General features: G+C 40.8%; 2 long non-coding RNA genes across 4 annotated transcripts in view; one reads left to right on the top strand and one right to left on the bottom strand.

Annotated features, from left to right (window-relative positions):
* Positions 1 to 20,392, top strand: part of LOC101748407 — a 451,745-nt gene extending 431,353 nt beyond the window's left edge. For 2 of the 3 annotated variants that reach the window (XR_006931068.1, XR_005862677.2), the window contains 5 exons: positions 8,839 to 8,988; positions 14,255 to 14,344; positions 15,883 to 15,981; positions 18,279 to 18,395; positions 19,915 to 20,392. This is a non-coding gene — a long non-coding RNA (uncharacterized LOC101748407). The remainder of the gene's footprint in view (positions 1 to 8,838; positions 8,989 to 14,254; positions 14,345 to 15,882; positions 15,982 to 18,278; positions 18,396 to 19,914) is intronic. The other variant, XR_005862678.2, reaches the window with a different exon arrangement.
* A 1,808-nt stretch (positions 20,393 to 22,200) lies between these two features.
* Positions 22,201 to 25,715, bottom strand: LOC121111587. Its single transcript, XR_005862676.2, has 2 exons — positions 24,896 to 25,715; positions 22,201 to 23,836 (listed from the first exon to the last, which is right to left on the bottom strand). It is a non-coding gene; the product is annotated as an uncharacterized LOC121111587 (long non-coding RNA).
* Between the last annotated feature and the right edge of the window lie 276 nt (positions 25,716 to 25,991).

Genomic DNA, 25,991 nt, shown 5'->3' with positions numbered 1-25,991 from the left:
GACATCTGGTATTCTTATTATATGAGTGATGTCATTTCTTTCCTATCTTAACCTGTGTGCAAACAGAAAACGGTGTTTGATGAGCAACTCAAACCTCGCAGGTTTATGTCTCTGCAATCTTGAGTTGTCAGGCAAAGAATGGAAGAAAAAATAAAGGATGAATAATTAGTAAGCTGAGGAAACTTCATTAAGCTTTCCATTTCTATCATATGTTTCAATTTAGAAAATCACACCAGATAGTTGAGAAGTCTGTTGGATATTAAGAGATGGCACAGACTTCCAGATCCTCAATGGAGGAAAATTCGTACTGATTTTTATGGTCTTTGTGTTCCAAGAAGGATCACATAATTTTGGCTCTCAAATAATATTTCTAAAACTAACAGGCGGCTCAGGAATTCCCTGTGTGAATGTATTTCTGTATCAGTTGGCGTAATGTGTGTCTGCCTGGAGAAAGCATCCATCCAGCACCTCCTAATGGTGGCAGTAGAAGGAAAATGAATGAAACTGAGAAAATAACAGCTTCAGAAATAAGATAACTAAGAAATTACCCTCAGATGTATGTTTCTTCATGTTATTGGCCATTAGCAGAGTATTTTGATTGGCTCACGTATTACTGGAGTAAATAATCCTCTGTCTTAGCTTGGCAACCAAGTCATGAAATTTGGTTGAACTTGGCTAGTTTGGAAGCTGTTGTATGGAAGCATATGTAGAAATGGACGCACAAAACAATGATTTCCCCTACTGTCACAGGAAATAAAGCTAGAAGGTGGGCTTCAAAGCACAGAGATCTGAGCAACTGATTTCTCTGAGACAGTGAGCGTGTCTGTGTGTGTGGAGAGCTTCTGGGTTAGGCTGTGCCTGGCCTCCCTGCCATGTTAGCCATGCTGCCATGATAGGCCTTGCTGTCTGCTGCAGGGAAAGCTCTCCATCCTCATGGGAAAGGGGGCCCCGGGAAAAGCCCTTCTGTGCCACCACACCTGCAGCCCCTCTGCATTTAGGTTGGAAGTGCCAGGGCCTGAGGCTGGCACGTCCGCAAATAAGAACAGGGAATCATGGAAAGAAGTCTGGAGGCTTCTCAGTATCAGTCTTCTAGGTTTTTAGGAATGTATTTCTATGCCTTCTAAGGTTTTTTCAAGTCACAGTAGTCTCCTGAAAGACGGAAAATTTTACATCAGAGCTGTAAATTCAGTCTCTAGACGAGAAAATCCCATTTATATTATGAGATGCTTCAGAAAAGCCTTACGGCTACATTTTGTTACAAACATGAGCCATTCTGATTGACATCCTAGATTTTGCACATTAAATGATGGGATCTCCAGCTTCACAAAAATAATCATTCTCCCTAAGCAGTAAAAGCAGCGTTGGATATTCAGATAAAAAGTCCTTTGTTCAAATGAGTAGTTTAAGGTTACATTACATTATTTTGTACCTCTCACTCGTGGTTTTACCGGTCTTTCAGGTGGTTACAGTGAGAGCTCAGAGTTCATTATGCAAAAGTTAGTTTGCTGGTGGAATATAGGTTGATATGTTCAAAGGCACACAGGGTAGTGATAGGACAAAATTTTGTTGAAAAGTAAGTGAAAGTCAGATGCTTACTTCTTCACGCTTTCAAAAACCTCCTGCTGTTTTTACTTCTTGAACATGAGAAGGAGGCTGGCCAGAGCAGCTATTATGGGCTACTTATAACAAATGCTTCATATCGCCGATGACTGGGAGCCCCCAAGAGTTCTTGTCCCACATTTTGCCTGGCGATTAAATAGGCTGAGATATAATTTGCGGCCCACATTCTCTGTGTTGAAGGCAGTAGGCTTCTTCATTTTTAGCCTAACTCTTCTGTCACCTTCACCATTTTTACATTATTTGTGTTAACTCCGTGGCCTAGGGGTAGGAGGTAGAGGGGAATTATTCCTAATTTACTGAAAGTGAGAGAAGAATCAGTCACTTCTTTCTTTAAATTTTTGTGGAGGATTGTTAATCAAAGTTAAAACAAATCTGTGTTCCAACGCAGAGGTGGGCGAAGAAATGTGTGCCTAACACATATGCACTTTGGGGCTCCTGCAGAAGGAAACAGAGTTCTGGAAACTGTTGTGAGAAAAACATTCAAGACACCAGACTGGATGCAATGCTGCTGACTGGAAATGAAGCCCCAGACAAGATCTAGCTATGTTTGAACCTGTTGGAAGAGTTGCTTTTTATTCTCTGTCCTGGGATGAATGACATAAATTATCTCCCTTTCTTATTTGCTTCACGTTGAGAAGAGACTGGCTTGGAGTCGGACAATGACTTAAAGAAGGAGCTGGGCAGGGAATACATCAGGTATTCGACCTGCAGGCCTATGAAATGCAGTGTCATCATAACCCAAAGGGCGTATCATTAGTCACTGAAGGAAGGAAGTGCAAGCATTCCTGGAGAAATCAATAGAAGGTCCTTGTCTAGTAACACAAAGAGAACAGCACCAATGTTTATGTCTTTGCCCTTCACACACTTTGCTCTTCCTTCCTCTCCAGTCACCTTTTCACTTTATCCAGAATTTCATTTTCCTGATTCCTAAGTATAAATGGACAGACATCGTAACCACGACTCAGGCTGCAATCCAGTCTTTTCTGAGAAATAAATATCCATCAGGCTCAATGTTTCTGTATGGAGGTTATCTGATTTGGCTCTTGCTAACTAAAAACATATGCAACTGGTTATCTCCATCAACACAGTTTAATTCAGCTCTGGTCTGTATTAGTGTGCTTTCTTGTAATTATGTCTCTTACTGCCATGGGTGAACTGTGACTGTTAAGATCATGTTTAAATATGAAGATCAAACAACTAGTCCAGAGGTTTCTAGCTTGAATCTAAAGATTTGTTAAGAATACAAAAATGTTTTGCCACGTTTTAGTTAAACATAGTAATTCATCCCAAAATACCACGCTCTAGTTAAATGACGAAGTACTTTAGTATAAGATTTCAGAGTTTTACTTGAATATGGGGTAGTCATACAAATTGTCAAAGCTCCCTCTATTTTCACAGTCCTGCACTGGACCTTTATTTCACTGTTTGTGCCTCTTTTTACTCATCCCTAAAATGAGCAAAACAGTAGTAATGTACATCCAAGGGAAGCTACAAAGTACCACCATCACTGCTGTCAGGAAAATGCTCTAAAATTATTCAGCCGTATTCATAGCAAAAAAAAATAAGGAATTAACAAAATATGTTCATGCAATGCACGTTTGTCGGCTTCCATGAGAAAACTGTGAAGCGTCATGAATAATATGGTTTGTGAGTGACTACTCTAACAATCCTGTTTTGTACAGTACGTGAAGGAAAAAAAAATATCTTTTCATGGTCAGTTTGACCCCTCTTCATTCTGGCCCTGATTTCTTTCCATCCTGGCCTTTGATAAGAATGCAAAATACAGATTAAGGACAAGAATAACTTTTTAGACTATGATAACATTTGTATTATTAGAAGAGTTTGGGGTGTGCCCGGGAAGGCAGGAGGTAAATCTGCTGAACAGTCTAAAAGCTTTATTTATGGAAACATCCTTTTTTAACAACAGAGGAATGAAGGAAAAATACTAATAAAATCACAATAATCCCCAAGATCCCAAATGAGCCAAATGATACATGTGCATACAGATGGGTGCACACTCAGAGTTAAGTTTATCTTCATACATAAGGCTCAGACCCCGGATCAGCTTTCAGCTAAACGAAATTAGCCTAAATTATAATAAACTCAACAGAAAAATGCCAATTTCACTCGGCTAAGGAGTATGACAATGTCTCATTATTTCAACCAGGAAAATCAGAGGCTAATTCTATGGTTCTCAACACAGTTCCAATGGGAAGAAGGAAAGTGTCTTCCCTGACAAGTTTGAGAGGTTCTGAGAGGTCTGTTTCTTTGGTCATTTACCTAATGACCCACTTAACAGTGGAAAACCCTGAAATAAACCATCTCAAGGTCAGCTGAACTACCCGGCACTTCCCGAAGGAAACCAAGAATCCTCCGTGCTGATATTAAGATAGATTTTTTTTAATTATTATTATTCTTTTTAATAACAATAGGTACATTTTCAACCTGCTTGTATGATTTAGGAACCAACATCTTTTTTGGTTGGGCTTTTTTTCTTTTCTTTTTTTACTTAGGTGACCACTTGGCCTCTTGTGAGGCTTTTTACAGTCAGAGAGACTAGTCCCTTTATAAAACTGAATCCAGACTGGTAGGTCATATTCCCTGAAGATTTCTGAGAATATTACTACTGCCCTATCAAGGCACAAATGGTATGAAACTGTAGAATTGGCTCCTGCTCTGTACTTGGAGCATAAGAGTGCACTGTAAAGGGGCAAAGGCCATGTTGAGAAAACAACAAAAAAAGCAAAACAAAACCTCCCACTGAAACACCTTTAGAAAAAGCTACTTTCAAATGCTATTCACAGTATTCTTTAAACAGAGTGCTTCCACTGCTAGCAGTTTTTGGTAGTTGCTGGTCCAGCACTTAAAAAAAGGGCACAGAGCTGAAATTCTAAACACTGGGACATGGACCTGGCTTCTCACCTGAGATCTGTCCTCCCAATGGAAACTGAATTAAGGATCAGGATGAATGTCTATCACATCTAAGGGAATCCAACTGCATTATTTTGCTCACTGCTAATAAAAATAAATTAAGAAATAAATAATAATACATCATTAGGGAGGTTTTTTTTTTCTTGGGGGGGGTGCATAGTATTTTATAGTCATATAAAAATAATACAGGGAAACACCTTTTTTAAGATATACAGTGAAAACACACTGAGAGCTTTGCACATTTGGCTTTGCACAGTTGAAATATATTCTGTGTACTATTATACTTCATCACATATATGCCACCGTGGCATAATTTTAACACAGTGATGTCACCACATCAGTGACATCACTTTACAGAATGCCCTAGTGAGGAGCAGAGGTTAACTGGGTTTGTAATAAATGGAAATAAAAACCCCGCTAACTGCATCATCTGAAATCAAAACAGAGACATTATTTGATACCTGCCAGACAGTGACACTGCAGTTTTAAGAAAGGAAATACTTGTGTACATCACTTAGGACAAGAAATTCTTTATTTTAGCCAATTTGAAATTTATTCTGGATTTTCGGAGTATGTTATGTGCCCTTTCTGTAGATATTCAACCCTTTAAGGGTAATCATGCCGTAACTCTTCTCGTGTTTGACCTTTTCACGCCACACTCCACAATATAAATGCTGGTTGGAAATATGGAGGAAGAGATTCCAGCAGGACAAGATATACTGCCCACATGCAATGTCTCTCACATTTACACGTCAATTTTATTAATAATTAGATTTTATTATGATGTTTTAGACACACTATAAAGAGATTAAGACATGTGGTGTTTGCCTCAAAGTATTTGCAGCTGGATAGATAAATAGTGAATGAACTGACCGTTAAATCGGGTTGATCCCCGTTCTATTCAGTTTATCAGCAGGCCCAAAAATTACAAATGTTTTATGGAAATTAAAGCATCTTTTCAGGATACATTTTCAGCATATCAAAAAGGAAAATAAACCCATCTGAAAAAAAAATGAGAGGTCTCTCTAGACACATGGCAGACTGCGTTCCAGTTGTGCTTTTAGTGTATTTTAATGGTTTGAAGTGAGAAAGAAAAAAAAAAAAAAGTAAAAAAAAAAGCAAATATGCCATCTTGCCATCTTTGAAATATGAAAATTGGAATAACCTATTTCTACTTAAACAATAAGTATTTGGGTTGGATTTTAGGCTTGAATGATTGAGTTTAACTGAGAAAAATTATTCCAATAGGTTTTTAGGTCCCTTTTTCAAAAGTTGCAGTTAATAAATACTTCCCCAAACTCTTCCACCTGTGGAAAAAAGGAGGAGAGTCCTGGAGCCAAGCAATGAGACTGCTCTGAGATTCATAGTTCAGTGTTATTTGTTTGGTTGGGGGCTCTTTCTTTTTCTTTTAATAAACTATCCCCCAAAGCCTATCTACCTAATGAGTATTATCTGCTTAATTTCCTGCAGGCTTCGATGCAGAAGCAGGTCAGTTGGTTTAATTATCAGCTATGGAGACGTGAAGGAACTTGAAATTCTACTGAAATATACAGTGGCTTTTTCCACTGGATTTTTTCACATTCACAGAAGTACCTGTTTGAAGAACAGATCGACTTAGCTGTGACTTAAACAAAGATAACATTCTGTGGCAGGAAAGTAATGCTATTATTGTCCACTGACAGAGTATATTTGCATGGTGATTAGTGATGGTTAATACAGTGAAATGCTATAGGTGGAGAAATGGGCAGGAACGTACCTTCTGACTATCAAATCTCTTTGTTTTTAAAATGTAGCTCTTCTCCCTCTACTTGTATTGTGCTGTTGATTAAGTGTCAGACAGATCCAGAGTGCAATATGAATTTCATAGCCTTAAATGCCTGCGGTACTATTCAGACAGCTGTCCTCTCCATCGCAGTGACAGAAAGGCACACAGCACTTACCCCAACAATCGGATCCCTCATTGGGAGTTTTTTGGCACAGGAGGGGAAAACTTTTTCTTTTAAAATAGCCTTTTTCTGTGTCCTAGATAAAGTGTGAGGAAGGCTAAATAAGCACTAGTAGGTTGCCATGCCTTCCAAGTTCACTTTTCTCTTTCTCTTTCTTTTTTTTTTAATCTTTATAATTCTGGGAGTTATTATTGGCAAGTCTTTATTCAGAGACGGGCATGTAGAGAGAGCATTCATAAGGAAGGAAATCCAATTAATTTTGTTAGAAATCCAATAGTCTCCCAGTGAACACAGACTTCCACCACAAATCTGCAAGTTTATAGAGCTGCTAAGGCACTTGGAGCATCCGCACAGCTGAAAGACAGGGCTTGGGCTCTGTGTGGCTAGAGTGATATCTGTAATATCCCATAGAAATCCATTGAGGACACTTAGGAAAGCGCAATATCCTTTAAATGTAACCTTGATAATGAAAGGAAAGGGCTCCTGTTCCTAAATAAAAAACAACAAGCCCCGACAGGTCGGAATTGATACCAGCCTTTGCTGCTGCCTGAAACTCCTGCTGAGCTCTGAATGCTGCAAAAGTGTCTATTATTTTTAACTGTTGGGTTATTGTCCATCTTTAAGGATGGAAGAATTTTAGGAGAGGCAATTAATAATAATAATAAAAAAAAAAAGTTTAGTGTTATTGCAGGCCTCTAGACAAAATACCTAAGGGGCAGAGGGTGAGCGAACAAAGGAAGCTGAAGGGAAAAAAAGCATTCTTGTTTTAGAGCGAATGGCTTAGAAAACCCTGAATGGAGGGTTCTTTATATATAGCACCACATTGAGTGACAAAATGGTAGCTGTCATAATGTGCCAGTTAACATGTCCAATATGAGCCGATCGTTTAGTGTCCCCTGGGATTAGAAGACAGAAACATGACAAAGAACAAAGAACTCGGATCAATAATGCTTGGGGAAATAAGACAGAGAAGGTTATTTACTCTGCATTGATCCGTTGCTGCAGTCGCGTAAACTTGGCCTGTTTTTCTTTTGTTAACCTTTAAGCTTGAGTATACTCACAAGCAACTAGGGAGCCAACTAACAGGTGTAGATTAAGGATCGAAGGAGGTCACCGTACCTCTGTCACCACTAGGCACCCATGTAACAACATCCCTGAAGAAATTTAAACATCAATAGCTATAATAAGGGCAAATTTATCAAGCTTGGCCTACTTTTGCTGGGAGCCTGGCTGTGTCCAGTCAGTTTGCCCTTGCTAAAGCTCAATTGATTTGGACATTCTTTTACTAGAGTTGATTATCAATTGTGACACAACAAATTTGTTAGCTTCCAAGCACTGGAGTTGTTGCCAATTGGAGCCTCTGAAGTGAAAACACCTGGCTGTGTTCAAGTTTTACTCTTGTTAAGGCAAAGGAAATGAAAAAAAAAAAAAAAAAGAAAAGAACAGAAAAGAACAAAAAAAGATAAAGCAGAGAATCCCTTTGGTGATACCTCCATAGCTGCTGGTTCTGTTGGAGATACCTGTACTTTTCAGCTGGAACATCTGGGTTGCCATTTTTAGAAAATCAGGCCCGTGAGGACATACAAACTTGAATGAAACTGTTTTCAGTAGTAAGTCCTGACAGCTGTTAACTATTCATTTTTTGTTTTATGATTTGTCACCTAAGTCACACGGAACCATTCCCTATGTGGATGGCAGACTTTAGAAACTGAGAAGTAATGGATATCGTATGACGGGCAGCAATATTCCACAAGAATGACCGTTCAGAAGAAATAATAATTGTTTCTGAACTCCACAGAACTTGTTAAACATGAAAATCCACTCACTGATGCTCAGGAGCTGTAGTTAATTAAACAAAGTGGATACTTTGAGTGGAATCATGATGGGATGGAATTTGTTTGTTTTAAATACTGACACTGTTTATTTCACTCTAATTGTAATTGTTTCACGTTGTGTCAATAGTATTAGCAGTACATTAAAAATGTAATTCTGGAAATATTTATCTTGTTTAATTTATTTCAAAATCAAAAGGATTATTTATTATTTAGTATCACTATAGAAGCTTTTCTGTTTTTCTGAATTGAAGTATTTAATGCTTGTCATAGTATAAAACATTTCAACTCGGGCATCACAGAATAAGGTGAAACAATCAAACAACAAAAATGAGATATCGTACATCCAAAATCTGAAAATCACTTTTAAATATTCAGAAAATGAAAAGTTAAAGATGTATCATAACCTCTCTAAGAAAGACATTGATGAAGAATTTTGGGATTGGAACAGTGGCCAAACTGAAACATTTACTTTTAGATTAATATTCTGTTTTTGTTTTTTTTTTTAGATCAATCCATTAAAATACCACTGCAGAATGAATACATAATTGTCTGAAGTGCAGGGGCACAAAAGCAGTTCACCACGAATGCTGGCAGTTGCAAATCAGTTGCATTTGTTTCTTCCTTTAACTAGCATCCACTGCAACCTGATAGTGCAGGTGAGTGAATTTACAGCCATGGCCTTCCTGCTCCTCATCTACTAGCCTGCAGTACTTCTGGTCGCTGCTGGTACTCAGGCAATGACTCACAAAGGGCTCAGCTCAGTGTTTTGTTATGGATTCTAGAATATCCTGCATTACAGTTCTGTGTTTCTTGATTTCTCATGGCAAACAAAGATGCTTGTGCTGTGGTTGCTTAGGCTATCCTTTATCCTGGCAATCAGAAAACCCCGAATTCAATTTAAGAAAGGTTGCATCTATCTTTTTGTTTATCTGTAATAAGGAGGCACAAACAAGGAAACTATTGACAAAGAAAATCAGACTCCGCTTTCCTCGTAGGGATGGGAATCTGCTGTTTGCATCTCTTGGCATGCAAAGATTCAGTATGTGACCCTTGCCCCATCACCCGTAAAAGTGTCACCACACTTTTTAAGAGCATTTAAGGCATTTAAGAGCATGGGAGGGAGAAGGCAGTAGCTTTTAGGGCATCAGAAATGACAGTAATGTGCACTGGAACGATCTGCACAAGCAAAGTGCGTTGAGGCAGTTGTATTAGATCAATCTGTGGCAGAAGAGAAGCCACTGACAGTTTATTTCTGTGTTGGAGGACAAACTGCAAAGTGCACAGTCCTCATTAGGATAAATGGAGAACAGCTCAGTTTGGATCTCACCAAAACTTTTTACCAGCTAATGGCTATTCAGAGCTCTATGTGAAATGAGTTAGGGCTCTCTTAGCCCTGCCAGTATGATAAAGAACAGCACTCCTGTTAGCAATAATAAGCATCCTTGGCCGAGGGTCTATGGATTGAGTGAGCATGGAGAATGAATTACCCTCTTTCCACTAGATGTGGTCCCTCTAGGTCAGGGCTCAGGTGAGGGGAAAAAATGTTATGGAGCTGCTCTGATTTACAGCTGAGGATCTGGTCTTAATGGCTCAATGGGGCCTTGAAGGTGCTTATCTGCTCTGGGAGCCTGGGAGCAGACCTGCCTTATGGAGGCAGAGGAAGTCTGTCTTATGGAAAGCCCAAGGGGGCTGGGGCCTGATCTTCACAGTGCCCCCTGTGCTATGGGTGGTGACCCCAGTGCAGGACCTTGTTCCTCTCCCAGGCATGTGGCAACCATTTGCAGTCCTGAAGGTGTGGCTCTGAAGTATCCAGACCCCATGGGATGCTGCAGAGTACTGCGCAAGAAAAGGTTTGGGAAGTAGGATGTGAGGCCAAACTGGTGCTGAACCACTGCCTGGGACTACACTAAGGATAGGCTTAGGGTTACCCTAAGAGGTCTGCCTTCATGTTTGCCTCTGCAATGCACTGCTCTGAAATAATGAATCTGTGATCGGGTCTTCCTCTCGCCAAAGTGGAATAACTAGTTACAAAAACAACATGGAAAGACACTGGAAGACTCAAAAGAGAAGAAAACAGAGAGAAGGAATGGCACACAAGCAGTGCTCTATTTACTGAGAGGAACATGCAAAAAACTCCAGCACAGCTTTTGAAACCCAGATGTAAACAATACAAACTTTTCAAACTGGGCTTCGGAGCCAAAAACCTGAAGCACATGACAGTGTATCAAGACAACACATTTCCTGGTTGCATGCTTATGCTAGCATGCCTTCCCCACCCAGAGGCCTTGTCCACGCTGACCTGTTCCGTTGTATCGGCCAGTTGGCCACTTGGCTCCTCTCCCAGCAGCCAGTGCTCTCCAAGCGTGACATCGATCATTGCTGCCTGTAGTAAGGAAGATGGCACTTACCTGATGGGGTAGGCGGAAGCTCCCTCTCTTACCATATGCTGGGAATTGTCAGTGACTGCTTGAAGCCAAGGCTGGCTTTTCCTCCTGCCAGGAAACAGGCCTTTTCCAAAGCCTGCCAAAAAGACTTGGAAAAAAAGAAAAAAAAAAAAGAGAGAGAGAGAAAAGAGAAGAGAAGAGAAGAGAAGAGAAGAGAAGAGAAGAGAAGAGAAGAGAAGAGAAGAGAAGAGAAGAGAAGAGAAGAGAAGAGAAGAGAAGAGAAGAGAAGAGAAGAGAAGAGAAGAGAAGAGAAGAGAAGAGAAGAAAAAAAGAAAAAAGAAAAAAACCTTCTTGCATATTACCTTTCACACTGAGCAATTTTGTTGCAGGCTGGGCAGCACCAGGCACCAGTAATTACCAATCACAGTTTCCTTAGGCGCTGGTAGACAGCAGACAGTGAAATAGGAGGCAGTACAATGGGTAAAGGGGAAAAAAAATAAAGGAAAGACAAAAGAAAGTGTTTATATTGATTCTCTCCAGAAATGTAAGATCTGCCACAGCCAAGCAGACTACTGAGTCATTAAAGGCTGCATCCTGACTCCAGGGTGCTTCAGAGGAAGAGGAGGGAAAGAGGCAGGCTGCCAATAGTTCCATGCCCTTTGGAGAGAATCACCTTCCTCATCCCAGCCTGACCGTGTCCTGGCACATAGGACTTGACTTCTGATTCTCCTTTCTCGATAGTGAAGACCTCATCCCATTTCCCTTTTCATCATTAGGCTGAAGGGAGCCACGTGCACCACTGCCCCAGACAGACACTGAGACCAGCCTCCTTGTCCCCTATGGCCCTGCATTATCAGGAGACTGCAGTTTGCACAGCAGAGTTCAGCAGCTTCAGCTGCTGCTTATGGTGGGCAAGCCTGAGTCCAAGAAAGGAAGATCAACATCTCTGTAAAGTATCTAGAAATTGAAACAAACAAACAAAGGAGTGAGGGGAAAAAGAGGGATTGGGAGAAGAAAAAATATATATATATATGAGTAATCTCTTCCTGTGTCCGGTGGCACAAACACTGATGCTGCATAAGAATATACCAGTTTTTGAAACTCCTCTTCACCGATATCACTTCTTCATACAGTTTTTAACAGGAATGGGAGAAAAAGAAAGCAGGAAAAAGAAAGAAAAATGCTCTCCAGCCAGTGATCTCCTTTGAATGACAAACCACAAAAAAAAAAAAGTTTTTTTTTTCTTTCAGTGAGGGGGTGGAGTTGAAGCGTTAGAAATCCAGGCCAAGGGATTACTTCACATTTCATTTAAGGAATGAAACCTTCCAAAAAAGAAGGGTCTATTTTGTATTACTCAGCAGATCTTTTCCCTTCTTATTCATCTACGGAACATTCTTTCTGTTTCCCCCCCCCCCCCCCCCAATAAAGTGTTTACTACACAGTCCTGCAGCACACTCTCACACACACACACACTCACACACACACAAATGACAGAGCCCTTTATAAAGAAGAAATCAGGCTGGCGCTGCAAAAGCGCGGAGAAGATCTTTCACTGAAATGATCTCAAGGTCAGTTTTGGGGGTCTTTAGGTTCCTATATTCAATCCAACCACGTTTCACGTCTCTGCTTTGCTTGCTTAACTTACAAGAAACTTGGGCACAATTTTGCTTGTGTTGGCAGTTTTTAGGTGTGGATTCATGCAGGCTATTTACAAGATGCCAAGGGATGTCAAATCCTGAACATGTGTTTTTGTCCTACAGTCATTCTCTGACAGCAGAAATAGTCTGCAGCTTATCAGATCCATTTGCTGATATTTAACATCTTTTTTTCCCGACAAAGGTTTGGGGTGAGATGAATTTTAATGTTTCTCTGCGCTGAAGCTGACAAAAAAAAAATATCTTTATGCATCTAAGTTAGAAATTGGAGCTTTAAGCTGTAAGGAAAAAGAAAACCAACAACAATAGCAACAACAACAAAAAAGCAACTCGCTTATTTACAACATTTTTACTTTTCGTACTTAGATGTAATTCTGTTTATTTTCTTTACAACGCTCAAGCTATTTGTTAAGCATTTTACTCAATCAGGAGGTACTGCAATTTTGTCACAGACCACAACATGCAGCTTTAGAGAATAGGTTTTTAATGTATGTTCCTGATGTAAGTGACAAAATATATAAGGTCTGTGATTTTTTTTTTTTCTGGGGTCATATTTTAGTAAACTTGTAAAATTAAATTCCCTCCCCTCTTTTAATATTAACTTTATAAGAATGATACAGCAAGCAAAATATTTTTTTAAATGTACAGATATTGGTAAAACTGTCAACTAAAACTAGCAGTCTCTAAGGGTATAATCCCACACAATTTTAGGAAGCAGTGAAGTCCTAAAATTGAGGGTTTTGTACATATATGTGTCTTCTCAGAAACCAGAAGAGACAGGCATGGAAAAGAGCAGAAACTTAAATAAGCATTAACGTAGCTATAGAAGGATAGATAGTATTTTTGGGGATATTTCCATATGAAGTAAAGACGTACAGAGAGGGAGTTTAATTTTGCAGGCAAAAAATGGCCAACAAAAAGGGGAACATTTCTCATGAATCGCAGTCATAATAAATACTTGAACTATATGTGCTATGTGAGGCACCTCTTAAATTCACAATGCCATATACATATGTTTTCATACAGCGGTAGATTTGTCATCCCCGGTTTCTGCAGACACCATTCTATTTAGAGCTATTTTTCTCCACTAACCACCTTCATCAAGTTCTTTGTTTCAGCACAGCCTATCTGTTAAAACATGCCCAGCACTGTAACTTTACACCTAGAGGTACTCCACGGCAGAAACAAGTTCCTAATTTTTTCTATTCTGGCAGCGAACAGAGAGAGCTCATCTGTAAATGTGAATGCTTGGGGTCTTCTCCAAAATTACCCTCACTGCTTTTGTTTGCAGAAGTTGGGTTGTGCAAGCTGTTGGTGTGTGGCTTGTCCCGCTAAGTTACAAAGAACAATCTACTTGAGAGGTTTCCAATTATTCTTACTTCTGGTCAGGTTAGATGTGCAATTAGATCAGATCCCTGACAGGTTCTTGGCTCCTCTGGTGTCAGGCCTTTATTAATCAGAGCGTATGCAGATGGAAATGATTTATTTTTTGTTAGCCATTACACAAATTTGATTGTCAACAAAATCTTTGTCAGCTTTCAGCAAACTCTGGAATAGACCTTTGCATTGGACGTGGGGTGCTCACCCTGACCAGATGTGTTTGGCTTGCTTTAGCAGAGGCAGGTCAGCTTTCCAAACTGATAGAATTTACAACCCAAGAGCCTGTATAGACCTCATCAACTAAACATTTCAAAGGAAAGGGACGTATGGGCAGAGGTGACTTCTGGGATCCTTCCTGGTTTCCTCCTCTGCCGCTGTGCTGCCAGCTCTTCTCAATATACTGCTGTTCCACTGGGCCTTGTCCTTTACTTTGTTGGCAAATAAGGTAAATGACCCCTATTCTGGCTGCCCATATGCTGCTAACATCGTTGGTTTTGTTTCAGCAAACTGCATGAAGATGGTACAGACAGATGCCAAAAAAGAGGGCCCCCATCAGCCCCGTGTGCCCCGCTGTGAACCACCAACACGCCAGGGTGAGTGGCAGCCGGCATCTCCTTAGTTATTGAGGAGAGCAGCTGTGTCACGTTCGGTTAGTTTACATCATAATCTAAATCAACCATGAAGGATGAAGATGCATAGAAGGAAGGGAGGGAAAATAAATAAATAAATAAATAAATAAAGCAAACAATAAACTGAAGGGATGTGTTCAAACAAAGTCTTGTACAAAAGCTGCCTTTGGGTTCGGGCCTAACTAAACAGAGTGATTGCCGGGAAGGAGGCGGCTCAGTTGCCAAAGCCTTATAAAGCATCTGCACAACCTGAGAGAGAGCAGATTTGTCCTCTGAACGCAGATGTTTGCGTTTTTATTCTTTCCTCTCTGCCTCCACGTCCTTGTCTTCTTCCCGCGGCCCTGACAATTCATTAGTTCTCACCTCGGGCTGCAGGCAGGTCCAGGGAGAACACACAAGTTCGTTACACTTTGGCACGTGGAGCGTGTTAATTGTGATACAGCTAAAGGCTGTTGCCGCAGATTAAAAAAGAATTGCAACACCTGGCCCCAAATCAGGGGGTGGCTTCAACACAGGCCTTGGCTCCAAGAACCTCTCTGGTCGTGAAGAAGTCAGTTTTTCACAGAGTGTCATTAATTATGAGGCCGCTTTAATTCTTGTATGCAAGGAGTTAATTTTTTTTTTTCTTTCATCCAGGTGAAGCTCATAGAGCAAAAAGATGGGTGGGACAAAGGGCTATAAAAAGCTGACTGTGGGCTATAGGAGCTATTTAGGGTCAGGGAGGCTGAGGTGTTCTCACTGCATTTTCCTTCTTTCTTTTCACTTATGCATACTACTTTTTCTTCTTTGTTCTCATTTATGTATCTTAGATATAGATTCCTAGGTTCCTTGGTGTGTGCTTATAGGTAGCAATGTAAAATGGACTTAAAATATGGCAGTGTTGTTTCTCTTTTATATGCTCCTCTGTTTAGAGGATCTGAACTTTTTTAGTATGATATCTGGGAAGTTTTGAAGCAAACTTCTGATGGGAATAGTAGGAAAAAACCACTTAATGATCTTTAATATATGCATTAAAGACTTCTCTAATGAGATACCTTTAGAAGCATTAGAACGTGATAAAGATACGGTGAGTGGGGTAGAATGGGTAGTTCTAGCTAAATTCTCTACTCTTTTTCCCACAAAAAGAGGGTGAAATTCTTGAAACTTGAAAGAAGTACTGTTATTCTTTAAAGCTGCAGTACTTCTCAGCTCATCACAACCTGGGTAGTCTCCATGAACAAAGGTGGAACAGGCTGGTGCAGGGCTGAGGTCCTGCTGGGTAGCCAGGTCACCAAGCCAGCCTTTAATGTGTAGATAGCTTAATGGCTTTTTTTTTTTTGTCTGGGAGCTGAGCTGCGTTTCAGATTATATCTATAACCTAGATAGATAGTAGATCCTGAGGATGAAGAAATAGCAGCAGGAAGAGCTCTGAGGAGGTGTTAAGCAGGGCTGAAGCACTTCTCACTTGGTGAGAAGAGTAATAAAGAAGTGAGTGCTCACATCAGTTGTGTATTCTCTCACAGGTGCTGCTGAAAAACAAATGGAAGCTGGCAGCAGCTGAAGGCCTGTGGTGGTTGACCAATCTGCTCTGAGCTGTTCCAGGAGCCTCCAGAGGACAAGAGGTTTGACAACTTTATTTCAATATATACTGGGGGGATAGAAACTGGAACAGTGTATGTCCTCTGTGGTATGGCACAAAATAGAGAAGTACTTGGTGGATGCTGCTTATAGCCCAGGTGTCTCCTAGGTGCAACGTGGCCCCATACCTAAGCTATCTCCTACACTTAGTCTCTTACTGAGTTTGGATAAGCTAAATATATACTCGTCCGTGCTTACAGCTTACAGAATTCTCTGTGTGAGCTGCCTGACAGAAAAGAAATATTTTGATTTCGAGTCCTAAGGGAGGAGAATGAGGTACAAATGCTCCCTGGGGATGGAGCAGTAAAAAGAAGTGTGCAGATGCAAGTTTGGCTTGTTTCAAGGAGCTCTTTAAAAAAAAACCAAACAAACAAACAAAAAAACCCCATAGTTTTCTGTTTTAAGTGGTTCTTTTTGAAGAGATGGGAGATCTTGTTGGTGCTCTGAGTGCAAACTCTAGTGCCAGGTTCCACCAACAGGCACTGTAAATAAGTGGGGCTGCTTGCAGCAATAGCTGTATTGGTGGAGTGCAGTGGAAAGTTGGTTTACTTCTCATCTCTTGTGAAAAGCTTTCAGATATGGAGACAAAGAATATTGAAGCCAGATACCTCTCACTTTCCAAGCACAGTACATACTTTCCCTTCTTTCTTCAAAGGTAGTTCCTCTTGCAAAACTCTGTGGAGAACAATACAATAATCAGCTCTTAACATCTAATTATGCTTTTCCCTTTACAAAAGAAACTCATATTCTTAAATAACACTTCCTGGCAGCAGAGAGCTCTGTGGCTCACTTTGAAAGAAAGGGGAAAACAATGCAACCCAGCCCAAATATCTTCAGATCATTAATGTACAGGGAATTGGGTGCAGAATCCTTTCTTAGCTTCATCACTAGATGACAATAATACTTACCCTTGAGCTCTTGGCTGTGTTCTTGTACTGAATGCCAACAATAATCTAATCAGTTAACAATTCTCATTCTGATGATCATTTTCCTGTGAATTGTTTCAATGGTAGAAAAAAATATAAATAAATGAGTTGCTTGTGCTGGAAAGACGATGGCTGATGGAGGGTCCGCTCTTTTGGCTCCTTATAACAGTTCAGATTCTTCTGCCTGGTGGATGAAATGTCAACCTGCAGGGCTGTAATCTAAAAGAAAAAGTCCCTTTACAATGAAATCTTATCCCTGTTTTGCCCAGAGGTGTTTCATAGCCCAGGCAAAGCACTTGAGTTCTGCAACTACTGGACTACATGACAACTTCCCTTTGTCTGTGCTGCAGGAATAGGGTTGGGTTTGTTTCTTAATATAAATAATGTTTGGATTTTTTTTTTCTCTTGTGGAGTAAATTTCAGCCCCAAAATGTATGATATGTGCTGCATTTGGTGCACTCTCCCTGAGGCAAACCAGGGGATCTGTAAGTGGTACTATTTTTCCTATCAGCCCTGGAGAGTAGTGTGGCAGCCCTGCGTGTTATTAATGGATAAAATCTGAGCAGCAGCCAACCCCAAGGTGAACCCTATGCATTTAAAACATTTCATCAGACAGCTAAGTATTTTTTTTTCCTTCACTACAGCGGATATCTCTACTGCCACCACTCAATAGATCCCGATAGAAGAGAGCAATAGCTAGACTCACTAATGTGAAAATTGATAGTATGAGCTCTCCAATGAAATATAAACAGCTCTGTGTTTCTTAAGTGTCAATATCACGGGGCTGGGCTGAGGAGGTGGTGCGGTGGATTAACCCTAGAATTATCCAGGAGGGGGGAAAAGCTGGTAAATAGGAAATATTTGTCCAATCAGCCAGGGCTCATTTCTGAAGTGGATAAGATGGGCTGCTGTTGACTCTCAGCTGCTGTCAGATAGAAACCCAGCTACAGTTTACAGCTCCTGTTATTGGAGTGTTTCTGGAGGTGGGAGGAAGGTCAGACTGGGCTCTTCTTTCCCCTGGAAGAACTGGGTAAAAGGGAAGACAAATGGTGTGAGAATTAGAACTGCAACTTTCAAGATGCCTTTGCAGATGCAGCCGCCCTGCACTGAGAGCTGCTCCTGGCAAGCTGCAACACTGCTGTCGGAACAGCATTTATTAGAAGAGCAGCTTACTCTGGAGGGAAAGCCTGCAACATGCAGAATAATAATCTTTGCTTAAGGAGACCTGGGACCTTGCCCACCCACATAACCGGATGGTCCCTGCATGGAGAGGGAGACAGGCTGGAGGATGTTTTCAGGGGGTCTGGTTACCTAAACTGATTTACTGTTATTGTTTCTATTTACGGATAATGAAGGAATGTGACAGTGCTCCTTCTGTTCTGGCTGTGAGAAACTGAAAGCACCGAAGTCAGTTTGCTTGGTGAGCAGCGGAGTCACCTCCTGGTCCTGATAGGTGAGCTGGATGAGACCAGGTGTGTGTTACAAATAACCCACAGCAACGTTGTTCTTTTGACAAAGAAATGGTTTCCATGGAAACTTTTAAATATACCCAAGATTATGTAAGTTTATATCCAATATACCTCCAGAACATTTATATTGATAGATTTGCAGAAACACTTTTTTTTTTTTTTTAACAAGAATTCACTCTTTTTTTTTCTTTTAGAGGAAAAATGAGTAATTCTGCATAGTGGCTTCCATATTTAATTATGGGATTGTAACAACCGGACTGAATTTTAATTAAACCCACCTTTGACTGGGAAGGGTTCTAGGATGGTAGGAGAATTAAAGAGAAACAACATATACATAGTGTAAATCATAGCAAAGTCAGCAAAAGCCTCCTTTTAAATATATATTTATGAAGTGCATTTCATTGCAGTGTAGCTGGAGACTTGGACTTGCTGAGTTTCTCTTCTTGAGCTTGTTTACTGAGGTTTTCAATCTGCTTGTTGAGGCTTAAGGACTCTTCTACTTATGAGTCAACTCTGGAACCAGAGCACGTGGTGGAGGATCATACCTTAGTTGAGGGTACTTAACCCTGAGCAGGCAGGCTGAAGATTTAGTGAACGAGCCAAAAAGGGCTTCATATAGGGTGGCAAAGCAGCCCTTGGGAGCAGGGGGAAAGGGGAGTATTAGCAGAAGGGAATCTCAGCCATTCTGTAGTGAATATGCAAGGCGGCCCCTCCCTGCAAGTGCTCTTGAATCAGCAGGTTTTTCACAGCAGAGGTACCCACAGGTTTGCCTTTATGCAAACCTATTCCCTTCCCACCCTTTTCTTGTCCAGGCTTTACATTTCTCTATGCAATAACTCAGAGCTTTGTTGCTGAGGTTTGGACACAGCCGTTGGAACCAAGAGCTAGCTCCATGCTTCTTCCAGCCCCCAGCTTTCCCCAGTCCTGTTTCCTACACTGCTGTAGGCTCACAGGTGTGCAGAGTTCCCCCAGCCACAGGGCTGGCAAACAGCAGGGTTGAGCAGCTGGGAGTTCAGTGCATACAGAGCTAAGCAAGCCATTAAGTGTCCTAATGAGTGAGAGCTTGCACCACCCAGCTAATTAAGATTAGCCTATGAAGCAAAGTCTATAGGCGTTGTTTTGAAGCCTGGAGAAGACAATGTATCACTCAGAGATTAAGTGGGATTGTTCAAGTCATTCCTTCTTTTGCCTTCAAAATTATTTATTTAAAGATAAAACAGTTAAAAGGAGCACGTCCTTGCTGGGTTCTTCCCCTTAATTGGTTAAGAGTTTGTAATGCCAAATAAAAATCTTAAATCTGTACTTGAAAAATTTTATGTTGGATTTGGGAAAATTAAGTAATAACTTAAAAACAAGTTCAGAATTCAGTTATAGGATGGTATATATTGAAGTAGTGTATGAAACTCATAGAGGCATACCCTGTCCAAAAGTGTGAGACAGGTTTTAATATCATGAGGTTTATAATATCAAAGTAATTATTGAAGAAAGATTGTGTTTTATATTTCAAACTTCTCTTTTCCAGGGTACAGACTAGAGATCTTCAATGCAGCCTGAGCATCTCATGTAATGTCAAGACTTTAAGAGCAGAGGAAGGCACATCAGAGTATCATGACAGAAAAAAATGGATGAGAAGAACCTTAAAACTGTGCCTGTAGATCTGATCAATGGATCTCTGTGAAGTCCTTGGATTGACTCTGCTCTTGGTCTGCAGGAACTTATTACAGGCATGGAACTTAGATTGGTCTCCCCCCTGCTTGAGGAGGCTAGAATGCTTTATTTATTTGATGTCGTATTTGGTTATATATGGAAATATTTCACTATTTATTTTTATAGTTTTGCAACAATATGTTATGGAGAAAGCATTTCCCATTTTCCAACAAACTCTCAGGCAGGGTTTAGTTATCTGTTTATTATTAGTGAATGTGTCCCAGAGTTTTGCTGATATGTTTGTTATCAGTGCATCAAAGCTTGAGTGATAAAATAAACTAATGTGGTCACCAGTTGTGCTATTTGAACAAGTTCTGGAGTAGCAGATGCAAAGCTGAAGAAGATATCTTATCCCAGCTTTCACCTTTTGACTGGATGGAAGAGGCCAGCAGGCAGCTAATTGTCTTTGATGAAGATCAGGCCCTGAAAACCTGGGCCTCCAAATAGGCGCAAAGCAAGGATCTGGCTGTGAGGAAGTGGGCACAGTTAAAACCAGGGCTGCTTTGTCCTTCACCAGCACGGAAGATGGCATGCATTGCTGCCTCTCTTGACTTTGCTTTCTCTCCTCCTCTTGTAACTTTTCCACGAGCTGGAGTCATAAGTAGCTGTAAGGGTGTCAACCACTAAACCAGCATTAGATTGCAAAGAGAAAAAGAAAAAAAAGCATTATAGAAGTAGTCTTATATGAAGATGGAAGAACTTCGGCTATTTCGGAGGATGACTTGCCTTAAGTGACCATACACTGTTGCCAGCATGATGCGTGCTTTGTCAGTTCAGCAACGGGCTAACGCTGGCAATACAAACATAGCAGGAGTGAGTGTTGGAATGCCCTGAAGTTCATTAGTGTGTGATCTCATTAAATTACTGTCCAAAGAAAAGGTGACATTTACTGCCTGGCTTCTCTGAGCTGAAAGATGGGATCCTTAAATCTGACAGGCTTTGTCCTGAATTTAACTTGCAGATTTCAACAAAAGAAAGTAACAGTTATATTACCTACCAGGAAGTCTGATTAAGTAACTGCACTCTCTGTGCTGGGCAAGGAATGGTTTGGGTGGCAGTATGTTGGTCAGATGTGAGGCTCTCCAAGAATGACATTTGTAAGACCAGTAGTGGACTTCAACTATTCTCTATTGGAACAGGATGCCCAGAGAGGTTGTGGATCCCTGTGTGCCATCCCTAGAGATGTTCAGGGCCAGGCTGGACATGGCTCTGGGCAACCTGGGCTGGTGGTCTGGTCGGGTCAGCAACCCTGCACATAGCAAGGGGGGGGGGGGGGGGAAGGGGGTGTTGAAACTAGATGATTTTTGAGGTCCTTTTCAACCCAGGCCATTCTATGATACTGTAAGGAGGGAGACACTTCCCTCCTCATCTTCACGTGTTAAAATCCAAAGGCTGCTTTTGCCTTCTATGTGTCAGTATGAGCCAAGGACAGAAGAGGAATGACGAGCACACTGTGGAAAGTTTTTGAAACCTCCCTCTTCCAAGAAGTTGGTAAAAATGCTGAGCTGAAAGACTCAAAGCAACTCACTTGAGACTCATTTTCAGTACGGTTAAAGTTCTGAAACCCAGACTGTGAAATCTCAGGAAGCAGCTGGGTTCCTAATTAAAACAAATCGTTAATAGATTTAGCAGGCCAAATTTATGCTTTTCAATTAAAAACACTATTGGGATCATTATTTGCTCGTGTACGTGTGTGCAATTGTATGGTGGTGGTAAGTGTACACTGGTGGTGTAACGCACCAAAGGTTTAGGACAGACTACTTGGCCATGGCATGTGCTAATGGATTTGGAGCATCTCAGTAAGTAGAACACAACTTGGAAGCAGGAGAGAGTGAGTCAAGACAAATACAGTGTCAAGGACACTTCATGCACTCCTTCCCTGGCCCCAGTTTATTCTGCATGAGGCCGGTCAGGCATTTTGCTCACAGTAAGTTGCTCTCATGTGAAAGCTACAAATGTTTTACAGCCCACGTGATGGGCCTGAGCTATTTATTGACCACGACTAACCAGGAAGAATTTGTCCTCCAATTAGCCCTGTTGTTTTTTGTTGTTTTGGTTCACTTCACTGTGGTGGCTCTTACACAGACTGAGGCAAAACCAGTTTTGTTGTTGTTAATTAATTTATTTTTATACCATGACAATAATTCTCATTACACCACATTTGATGAACTGATTTTACTTCCATCTTTATTTGCGGTGAGACAAAGAGTGCATCTGTATGTTTTTGTCCCCAGAAGGAAAGGCAAAAGCCATGTATTGCCTCAAAACATTAAGCTACTGAAGAGTACTTATATTACTTCCAAAATAAGGCTTGGATCTCAGATAGCTGCTTTTCAACAAGAACAAGCTAAAAACCGCTGTCATTTTGTAACAGCTAATCTCTCTTTTCAAGAGAAACCAAGGGCTACTTACACTGATAATTCCTGCTAAAAAAAAAAAAATAATAAAATCCAATTTTATATTTTCAAAAAGCTGATGAGAAGAGAAACTTTTCCCTGCAGTGAAATGTGAGGTAATTTTAAAATAAATTAAAATTAAAGGGGACATGAAACCATGCATCTCCCAGAGCCTGTCCTCAGCTGATCACGGGACTTTCACTGTACTTGACCCCTGCATGGTGTTCAGATGAAAATAGAAGCTCCAGTACCACCTCCAGTCCTCTGAATATATAGATATTTATTCATTTGTGCTATAAATGGGGAACTTGGGGTTATGGGTTCACTGTAGCAGATTCTGAAGCAAAATTGGGCCCCTCTCTATATACAAACATTTGTAACAGCAAAAGACTCTGTGGGCGCTACGGCTAAATGCAGGCTGGCTGCTCCATCTGCCTAAGGATTTGCTGCAATGCTCACATTTAGTTCATTGCTTTGCACAGTGTTTTCAGAAGTATCTCGATGGCAAGCAAACAAAACTCTCCTGTATTGTATCCTACTGGGCAGTGCTGACTTGCTTTATCCTTGCTATCAAGTGGAGCATGGTGAATGCACTGTTTTCAGCATGTTCTGGAAGCGTGGCAGTCCCCGAGATGCATTTGGGGCAGCCAGAGGCAAGAGGAAAAAGCTGTGCGAATTCCATGGTGCTGCACTGAAGCACTAGTAAGCTCATTTAGTCAGAGATTAAGCTTTGGAGCTAAATCTGAAAGTGAGAAAGGAGAGGAAAAGCTATTGAAAACTGAGATTCTACTGCTGACTATGGAGGCCACATGACCCTGACACATAACTTTTACTGAGTTGACTATATCTCACTTCCTTTAAGTGCCTGTCCCTCCTGCTCACTCTCAAGGACTTGGCCAATCTCCTTTTGTAAATAGAACAATGCTTTATATTTCTCCATTACTCTGCAGCGACTATATCAATAATGCAGGAAAGGCATCTGTCCAGCACAATGAGATTATTTTTCTGATTTCGGTTGACAGTTATGGTAATAGTTTGGCAAACAATCTACTCCACCATCAATGACCACAGATTACAGCTGTTTTTAAAAATCTCAGCTGCTCTTGGAAACTTAGAAGATTGATTACATGGACAGAAAGATGTGTCAAAAGCTTTCAGGGCTGGAACTTTTAACTGTCTCCCTCCCTTTTTCCCCCCAAATTCTCAGAGTCGACATGCCATCTTGTAGTTGCCATACACAAGTGCAGAATGAAATGAGCAGAGCAAGTAAACAAATGATTGTGCCTCAGAGGGAATTGAGGAGCTGCTCAGCACCAAAGCATTCAGAAACCACAGTGGGAGCTGTAAAATAAAGAATAGTTTAATATTACCAAAGACACCAAGTTTTAGTATTATTTCTGCATCAGGCTTAGCAGGCTGGGCAAGTCTTGAAGATTTGGGCTGGCTCCAGGTGAGGTGGAGGTTCTACTCAGCTCTGGGCTGCTGACAGGGGTGACAGTTTGGCTTATTCTACTTCAAATGAGAATTTGTTCCCCTTGACTCGTGGCTTTCTTGAGCTCTTATTGGGCAGCTAAGAGCCAAGAAGGAGGCACCTACAGGGTGATAAGAAAATCCCTGAAGAAAAGCCTTATTCCCTTCCCTTATACATGTTATTTATCTCATACAAATCAGTACTGAGGGCTTATAATCAAATACACACCTTGCCAAGCTTAACGCTACATTAAAGGACTCTTAACTGCCAATAGTTAGAGTGGAAAATGTACTGTTTCAAATATATGTCCCCTTTATGCAAAGAATGGGAATAACAACACGAGATCTGTGTGTCTGGCGAGCACTGGAATTTCAGATACCAAATGTTCACAGCAAACTGCTCAGGGACAAATTTGCAGAACAAGAATTATCCTCAGAAATTATTCAGCAGATATTTTCAATTTGAGTAACAACAGAAAAGAGAAAAAAAAATAATCAGAGGCTGCTTGAGGATAGGGCCACGGACAAGGGAAAAAAAAAAAAAAAGGTCAATTCATCAAATAAATTATTCCCTATGAATTATTCACACAGGGCTATCTTAACTGTTATTCCTACTTCCCCAGCCTCACTACAGGGGTTGACAATAATACAGCTACATCAGTTTCTAGACTTTGATATTAGCAGAAATAAAATCTCAGAGTGCACTTAGGTCTACCGGAGTTAGTCAGGAGGTGAATTTTGTCCTCCAAGTTGATTTTTCTCATTGGCCATGACATTGTTATGTTATCAGCCATCCTAAACCCAGAAGATGCAGACAAGAAAGTTGGTAAAAAAAAGCTGTCAATTATGGCAATCTCCTGGTAATCTCCTCCCTTTTATTTAAAGAGGAGAAACACCCAAAGCAGTACTGAATACGAGTTAAAAATCTACCTGCTCAAACTCTCAAAATTCAGGTGGGTTCATCTGTCTTATGAACTCTTTAGTCAGGCCCCTGTTAGTATTGCATTAACCTCCTTAAATACCAGACTGCTGTCATCTCAGAATACTCCAGAATCGTCTCTTAGCTACCCTGTTTCCTGGTTTTGACAGATGAAGACATCTACAGTAGGTCACCTGAATGCATTACTTAAGTCAGGGAGCTACAGTACGTACCCATAATGTCTACCAACACAGGGCTTAGGGGGCTTCTATTACACCACCTCACATTTTTACATTATGAGTGGAAGTAAACTTGATCTGAGGACCTATGCACACGAATCTCACTGAAACTGGTAAGAATTAGGTGCTAAAATCCCTTTAAAAAATAGGGCAACAGTATCTTCAGTGGCCTGGGATCACATCCTGGTCAAATTAGATTACTAATTCTGAATAGTATGACCACCACAGTGAGCCATCCTATATTCTGTGCATACTACAACTTAGGAACAAGGAATGATATATTTCAACTTCTAAGTTCAAGAGTATACAGAACATTCTACAAGTGGGCTTCAGGAAAATGTTTACTTTGTTTTCTAAGCCTATGTGATAACCTCCTGCTGAAAGTTACTCACTCTGTTGCTTCGAAAAAGCCCTCTGAGTAATGGAAAACCCAATGACAATAGCAGAGTGGCAAAGTCAATGGCTGCAGCAAATACAGACAAGACCAAATACAACAACAGCTGTGAATGCAAATAAATAAATAAATAAATAAGTAAGTAAATAAATACTTACCTTCAAAAGGCCTCAGGAAGACAGAGATCTCCAGACAGATACTCTCACCTCCACTGCCAGCCCTTAAATGAGAGCTGGGAAGGGGTGGATCCTGGCTCCATCCCTTCCGGTCACACAGCTGCATTGCATTGCATTGCATTGCATTGCATGCACCTGAGCTTCCCTGGGTAGGCCCTGACATCCCACCAGGTGCTCAATCACTGCTTCAGGATGTGACAGCATTTCTGCTGCACTAGCTGTATTTTCCAGAATCTGGCTTTAAATAGCCTTTGAAAATAAGAGATAAATTCCCAAGTCAGCAGCGCATTTTGAAGGT

Source organism: Gallus gallus, chromosome 10 (assembly GCF_016699485.2).
Source record: "Gallus gallus isolate bGalGal1 chromosome 10, bGalGal1.mat.broiler.GRCg7b, whole genome shotgun sequence".
Lineage (NCBI taxonomy): Eukaryota > Metazoa > Chordata > Aves > Galliformes > Phasianidae > Gallus > Gallus gallus.
The sequence above is the reverse complement of the archived record's forward strand: the minus strand, read 5'-3'. Positions and strand labels throughout refer to the sequence as shown.